At 45.2% G+C, this 8,043-nt stretch overlaps 1 long non-coding RNA gene across 1 annotated transcript in view; it reads right to left on the bottom strand.

The window, feature by feature from the left end:
• The window catches only part of LOC125132330 (uncharacterized), a 108,624-nt gene extending 101,414 nt beyond the window's left edge, over nucleotides 1-7,210 (bottom strand). Inside the window, exon 1 of the long non-coding RNA XR_007136205.1 lies at nucleotides 6,857-7,210. This is a non-coding gene — a long non-coding RNA (uncharacterized LOC125132330). The remainder of the gene's footprint in view (nucleotides 1-6,856) is intronic.
• Nucleotides 7,211-8,043: the final 833 nt, after the last annotated feature.

Consider the following 8,043-nt stretch of genomic DNA (forward strand, 5'->3'; position numbering starts at 1 on the left):
GTTTAAAAACCTCTTTGTTCACTGAGATTTTCCACACTGACCGCCTGACTCGTCGTCGTGCTGATCAGAGCGGGGCTGCATTCCTCACCTTCAGGGGCCCGCCTCCACGAAGACCTCCTGGTAGACCCCACAGGGTAGGGTTTTTGGAAGAATCATGGGGTTTTGCTTACTGCACCTTACAAACTCTTCTACAAACGCCCCCTTTGTCCTTTGTTTCTTGACACTAAAAGCTTTCCACTGGGAAAAGGTCAGAGTTCTAGTTTATGACTAAGGATTAGGGTAAGATTAGCCTGAGGATTATGCTCCTGGAAAACCGAATTGGTGTTGTTCCTAGACCTGTGTCTAATGCATAGTAAAAGGCAGCCTATGTTGGTCAAATAAACGAATGGAAACTGGTTTAGACAAAAGGAATCTGTCCCTTGGCTCCGGCTGGCTCAAACAATTTCATCCAGAATGGGGAACAGGGAGAGGCTCCCCTCTCAAGCGGTCTTTCCCTCTCTCTGCTCTGACCTCTCCAGTATCTGTCAAAGTCTTCCCACCACCCAGCACCCAGCACCATTCTCTGCTAAAAGCCTTCTTGTCCCTCCCAGTACTGTCCTGTAGAAGGGCGTCTCCCTGGTATCACCCTTGGGAATGAGGCCACTTTCTCAGGAAGGCCAGAACAGGCAGCTTGTTTTTCACTGGCTCTGACTTGGTTGGGGGCCAATCCTGGGCAATGGTTGTGGGTACATAGACTGGCTAAAACCAACTGGAACCTATTATTTGTGCTGGGGAGTGAACTACTTCCTCGAATGTGGGAAGAATGGTGCTTGGTAGTCAAAAATGATAAATGTCACAAGGAATTTCAGGGTCTGGACTGGAATTCCAAGAAGGCTTACCCTAAAGCAATAAAATGAAATGAAATGAAATAAAATAAAATAAAAAGAAAAGGTGTGTTTTTTCAGATCAAGAGAAGTAGGAAAACAAAAGCAGCACTTTGCACCTGACATCCTACTCTTCAGACTTTGCCCAAAAGCAGAGCATCACCAGAGCTCCCTGGCGGCTCAGCAAGTTAAGGATCTGATACTGCCAGTGCTGTTGCTCTGGTTACTGCTGTGATGTACGTTCAATCTCTAGCCTGAGAACTTCCGCATGCTGTGGGCATAGCCAAAAACAAAAACAAAAACAAAAAACAAACAAACAAACAAAACAAAACCACGTACCTAAGAGCTATTCTTAGTGTTGTTTTTACGCAAAAGAGTATAAGAGCACATGTAGAAAATTAAGGTTGAATTACGGTAATACTTTTTCAAGATAAAACACATGGAAAAATAAAAATCATTAGATAGGATAGTCAATAATGTACAGGGATAGATTGAAAGTAACCTACATGTTTAAATTTTTTCTCCCACAAATATCACAGTGTTTGTATAATCACAATTATACAAACAAATTAAACAAATCAAAACAGAGTTTCACTGAGAGTAGGGGTCAATGCTGGGGCTGAGGCTCAATCAGATAACATTTCCTTGGAGAAGTAACTTAACCGCTCTGAGCTTCAGCTTCCTCATATGTAAAAGACTATTGTGCGTGTTGAATTAAAAATTCCATCTAGAATTTAGCACAGAGTACCTCGGGCCTAGTAACCATTCAGCGTGCACAGACAGTTAGGAGGAGGACACAGTGGCAGACAGGTGTGTGTGATGGCAGTGACGCTGTGTAAAGAAACAGACTGGCTATGACTGCTCAGAACTGGCATCAGATCTTTTAAACAGCTTCATTGAGGTATGACTGACATGCAATAAAGAGCACGTTTAAATTATACAATTTGATACGTTTTAACACATGCATACTCACTTAAAACCATCACCACGAGATAGCAAACACCCCAAGTTCTCTTTCATCCCTCTATCCCCCTCCATCCCAGGTAAACAGATGTCTGCTCTCTGTCACTGAAAATTAGTTTGCATTTCCTAGGATTTCATATAAATGGAACCATACACAGTATGTATTCTTTTTTGCGGGGCGGGGGGGGAGGGTCTGGTTTCTTTTCATTCAGCTTGTTTTGAAATCCACCCATGTTGCTGCAGTATTCTTTTTCATTACTAAGAAATACCCCATTGGAGTTCCCGTCATGGCTCAGTGGTTAACGAATCCAACTAGGAACCATGAGATTGTGGGTTCAATCCCTGGCCTTGTTCAGCAGGTTAAGGATCCAGCATTGCCGTGAGCTGTGGTGTAGGTCACAGACGCAGCTCGGATCCCATGTTGCTGTGGCTGTGGTGCAGGCTGGTGGCTACAGCTCCGATTGGACCCCTAGCCTGGGAACCTCCATATGCTGCGGGAGCGGTGCAAGAAATGGCAAAAAGATAGATAAATACATACATAAAAATACCCCATTGTACAAGTCCCTCACAATGTGTCTATGAAGTCACCTGCTGGGGAACATAAGGATTATTTCCAAATTCTGTTTGTTATGTGGCATATTCCAAGTAAATGTGGCATTCCAAGCGTGGGGCTGCTGTGGAAAAGGGTGGGAGGCTGGGGGTCAGAGTCAGGGGTCTCTTACACCCCTTCCCTACCTTCTCAAGCTTTCTGCTCCAATCTGGTATTCCCATAGGGCCTTTCCACGCTTAGAGACACCCCATCCCCATGGCACGGGTTCCTATACCTGGGGGGGGGGGCATTAGAACCTCCTGGGGAGCTTTAAATAGTATAGACTCCTGGGTCCCACCTGGGATCTACTACTCAGAATATTGCCTGCTGAGACCTTGGATTCTGTGTTTTTTCAAATGTCTCAGGTGATTCTGCCATGTAGACAGGCACAGGAACTCCCCAGATACTGGACCAAGTTTAATCTCCAGACACGGCATTCGGCACCCAGCCCCCCAGGCAGCCTCGTGCCTTGCCCCTCGCCCCAGACACACAGCCTAATAAACTGACTCCATGGTCCCATGCTCGGGCTCTCTCACCACCAAGTTCCGCTCAAGTTCCTCACTCTACCTTCCCCTCCTCCATCTAAGAACTTCCACACATCCTTCCTTCAAGACCCAGAAAAGGCCACTTTCCCCAGGAAGACTTCCACACTCATCCCCCCGCCAGGCAAAACTTCTGTCTTCTTCCCGAGTCTTGCAGCACCACCCACCATCTATAGCACAGCCCTGTCACTCTGCCGTGTAATTACAGCCTTCCAATCTATGGGCCCTACATCTGCCAGTTCAACCATCAGTGGATCAAAATTATCTGAAAATAAAAATGCCAGAAAGCTCCAGAAGGCAAAACTTCAATTTGTCACAAGCTGGCAACTATTTACATATCATTTGCATTGTATTTGTTATTGTAAGTAATCTAGAGATGATTGAACATGTATAGGAAGCAGACTTCAGATAATACTACAAAGCTACAGCAATCAAAACAGCATGGTATTGGTACAAAAACAGACATATGGATCAATGGAGTAGAATAGAGAGCCCAGAAATAAACCTACATACCTACAATTAATCTTCAACAAAGGAGACAAGAGTCTTCAGCAAGTGGTGCTGGGAAAATTGGACAGCCACATGTAAATCAGTGAAATTAGAACACGCCCTCTCGCCATGCACAAAAATAAACTGAAAATGGCTTTAAGACTTAAATGTAAGACATGACACCATAAAACTCCTTGAAGACAACATAGGCAAAATATTCTCTGACATAAAACATACAAATGTTTTCTTTGGTCAGTCTCTCAAGGCAATATAAATAAAAGCAAAAATAAAGAAATTGGATCTAATCAAAATTATGAGCAAAGGAAATCATAAACCAAACAAAAAGACAACCTACAGAATGGGCTAAAGTATTTGCAAATGATGTAACCATCAAGGGCTTAATTTCCAAAATATACAAACAGCTCATACAACTCGACAACAACAACAACAACAAAACAACCCAACCAATGGTCAGACGACCTAAATAGACATTTCTCCAAAGAAGAAATACAAATAACCAAAAGGCACATGAAAAAATGCTCAACATCACTAATTATTAGAGAAATGCAAATCAAAACTACAATGAGGTATCACCTCTCACCAGTCATATTGACCATCATTAAAAGTCTACAAATAATAAATGCTGGAAAGGGTGTGGAGAAAAGGGTATCCTCCCACACTGTTGGTGGGAATATAAGTTGGTACAGCCACAACAGAAAACAGTATGGAGACTCCTCAGAAACTAAGGATAGAGTTACTGTATGATCCAGCAATCCCACTCCTGGGCATCTATCCAGTCAAAACTACAATTCGAGATGATATATGCACCCCTATGCTCATAGCTGCACTATTCACAATAACCAAGACATGGAAACAACCCAAGTGTCCATTGACAGATGATTGGATTCGCAAGATGTGGTATATATACACAATGGAATACTACTCAGCCATAGAAAAGAATGACATAATGCCATTTGCAGCAACGTGGATGGAACTAAAGATTATCATACTACGTGAAGTAAGAAAGACAAATACTGTACGACATCACTTATATGTGGAATCTTAAAAATGACACAGAAGAACCTATCTATGAAACAGACTCACAGCCATAGAGAACAAACTCGTGGTTGCCGAGGGGCAAGGAGTTGGGGGAGGGGTGGAGGGGGAGGTTGGAGTTAGCAGACGTAAGCTATTACACCTGAAGGTGGTAAACAAGATCCCACTGTATGGCACGGAGAAATACATTCACTGTCTTATGACAAACCATAATGGAAAAGAATATTTTTTGGCATTCCCGTCATGGTGCAGTGGAAACGAATCCAACTAGGAATGATGAGGTTGCGGGTTCGATCCCTGGCCTCACGCAGTGGGTTAAGGATCCGACCTTGCCCTGAGCTCTGGTGTAGGTCACAGACATGGCTTGGATCTGGCATTGCTGTGCAGGCCGGCAGCTGTAGCTCCGATTAGACCCCTAGCCTGGAGACCTCCATATGCCACAGGTGAGGCACTAAAAATGTTTTTTGAATATTTTTTGAAAAGAGTGTATATACATGTACAACTGAGTCACTTTACTATACAGCAGAAATAATTAACACAACATTAATCAGCTATCCTTCAATAAAAGGTATATTTATCCACAATTAAATAAATAAAGCATACAAGAGGATGTATCAAGGTTATATGCAAATACTTTGCCACTTTATACAGGGACTTGAGCATCCTCCAATTTTAGAATCCGCAAGAGTCCTGGAACCAGTTCCCTTTGGATACCAACGGATGACTGCATCTGCTAATGCCCGTGCCGGAGAGTTTGCATCGGCAACCTTGTTTAGCCCCCCAGGAATCCCGCGAGGCAGGTCATGGCGGCGATGACGACAATAGCAAAGACCGAGTAGGTGAAAAGTCGGCCACAATCCTTCTGCCTGTGCTGCTAGACCCTTGAATCTTCACAGCAGCCAGGGGAGGAGGTACTGTTATTATCAGGCCCACGTTACAAATGAGAAAACTGAGGCCCGGAGAGGTAAATGGGAGAGCCAGGATCCAACCCAGGAAAGGCTGCAGCTCCTTTGCAGGAGGACAGCGATGCCCAGGGGAATGATCTGCCCAACATGTTCATCAGTAGCACAGTCATACTTTGCACCCAGGAGCCTCTGATCCCACATGACCCCTGTTTAAACCTTCTGCTAAGAAATCCACAGGCCAAGCCCTTATTCTTTTTTCCTTGGCTTTGGGATAAGGCATCATTATGAATATTCATATAAAAGGTTTTGTAATGCTCCCATTTCTCTTGGGTAAATAGCAAGAAGAGAAATGGCTGACCATTAGGTAGGTATATGTTTAACTTCCTAAGAAACTGTTTTTCCAAAGTGATTAAATCATTCTACATTCCCACTAGCAATATCCGAGAGTTCCACCTTCTCCACAGCTTCACCAACACTTGATATGATCAGTCTTTTTAATTCGAGCCCTTCTACAAGATCTGTGGTGCTATCACATTGGACTTTACATTTTCCTAATGACTATTGCATTGAGTTTCACTTCGCCTATTTATTAGCATCCACATGTTTTCTTTGGTGAAGTGTCTGTTCAAATCTTTGCCAATATTTTAATGGGTTTTTTAATTTTCTCAGTGCTGACTTGTGAAAATGCTTTATATATTCTGCAAACAAGTCTCCCTTCTTTTTTTTTTTTTTTTTGGTGTTGTTGCACCCATGGCATATAGAAGGTCCTAGGCCAGGGATTGAACCCAAGCCACAGCAGTGACAATGTTGAATCCTTAACCCACTAGGCCGCCAGGGGTCCTAGAGTTCCAGGAATCCTATTACGGACAGGATGCCAGACATTGTGAATTTTACCTTTTTGGGTCCTAATTTTTTATTTATATTTATAGAAATACTTTTATTTCTATAAATAATCTCAAGTTTTCTTCTGGGGAGTCATTATGTTACTTGGAAATAGTTTGATCTTTTTGTTAGGTGGGACCAGAGCTGTGTTTAGGGTTCCTTTTTCCCCAGTACTCAGCCAAGACCCTTCTTAGCCCTCTAATTAATGCCCCCTGAATTATAAGACTTTCCCCTCTGGCTCTCAGGCTCTCGGGAACAGGCTCTATCTCCCAGTCTTGGGTGACCTCTGAGCACTGTTCCCTCTTGTATTTTGAGTGGGTCTCTCCCAGCCTCAGGTAGTCCCCAGTTGATTGATGCTCAGCTGAATGGTGGAGCAGTTTCCCTTCGCAGATTCCACTCTTACCCTGCAGCTCTCGTTCCTACGAATTCTAGTCTCTAGGGATTCACCCAGATTCCCAGCTGTGTCCCCTTAATTCAGGAAACTCTGGTCTGCCTGAATCCCCCCACCCCTGTGCCAGGCCTAGAACGTTCTCCAAAGCAGTATGTCAAGTCAGTCATAAAACTCACCTTGTTTTTCTTCCCGTCTCTCAGGGATCACTGCTTATCGTTGCCTCATGAGCAATGTCTTGAAGGCCACATTTTGCTTTTTGCCTTTTGGTGTTATTTCCGATGGAAGGGTAAATCCAGTCTGTGTTACTCCGTCTTAATCAGAAGCAGAAATTCCTGTCACCAGCGTTGGCACTGGGATTTATCAGGGCTGGCTCTGAGCTGGACTAGGAGGTTTTTCCTCTCTTACACCAGGTGGCATACCTGGCCCCAGGGCAGGGCTGGTCCTCCTGTGCTTGCAAGCTCTCAGGCACTGGGCACTGACCAGAGCAATAGCCAGGAAGAGAAGGTAACCCACGCACCCCATGGGAAGTTGAACGGGGTTATCTTATTATAACTGTGTCAGCAAGAGGCTGGCTCACGAGGTTCCAGTGCCTTCCGCTCCTCCTGCCATCCCAGCCGGGGTTGCTGACAGGCGCTGACCTCTTCTCCCGTTACCGGCCTCACCTGGCGGGGCTGGAAGGGCTTGGCACCTGCAGCTGCCCAGCTGGCAGCATTAACTACTAACAAGAACAGTAAGAACTTCCTTTATTGTACTGATTTATCTATCTATTTATTTTGCTTTTTAGGGCCACACCTGCGGCATATGGATGTTCCCAGGCTAGGGGTCCAATCGCAGCTGTAGCTGGCAGCCTACCCCACAGCCACAGCAACACCAGATCTGAGCCACATCTGCGACCCACGCCACAGCTCACGGCAGTGCCGGATCCTTAACCCACTGAGCAAGGCCAGGGATCAGACCCACATCCTCATGAATACTAGGTGGGTTCCTTACCACTGTGCCACAACGGGAGCTCCAACCAGCTTTTTTTTTTTTTTTTTTTTTTTTTAAGCAGCTGCCGTTTTCCTGAACCTGGGCTACGTACTAAGAACCTGCGGCTGAAGGAGGTTAAGCGACTACCCTGAGCTCGCGTAGCTGGAAGGGTAGCATCAGGGTTTAGCACTTACCTCCACAGCGCTGGTGTCTTGCCAGCCAAGGAAGAGTCCTGGAAACTTTCTCAGCCTCTGGGTCCCATCCTCCACCTTGGCCTGGGCTCCAGCCTCCAGTGCTGACTTGTGACTGCCTCGGGGCCTGAAGCCCTACCTGGAACCTGCTCAGCTGTGGGAGATGGCAGGGGAGCAGGGGGGCAGGACACACACTGGCTTTG

The sequence above is a fragment of the Phacochoerus africanus genome, chromosome 8 (genome assembly GCF_016906955.1).
Source record: "Phacochoerus africanus isolate WHEZ1 chromosome 8, ROS_Pafr_v1, whole genome shotgun sequence".
NCBI classification, from domain to species: Eukaryota; Metazoa; Chordata; class Mammalia; order Artiodactyla; family Suidae; genus Phacochoerus; species Phacochoerus africanus.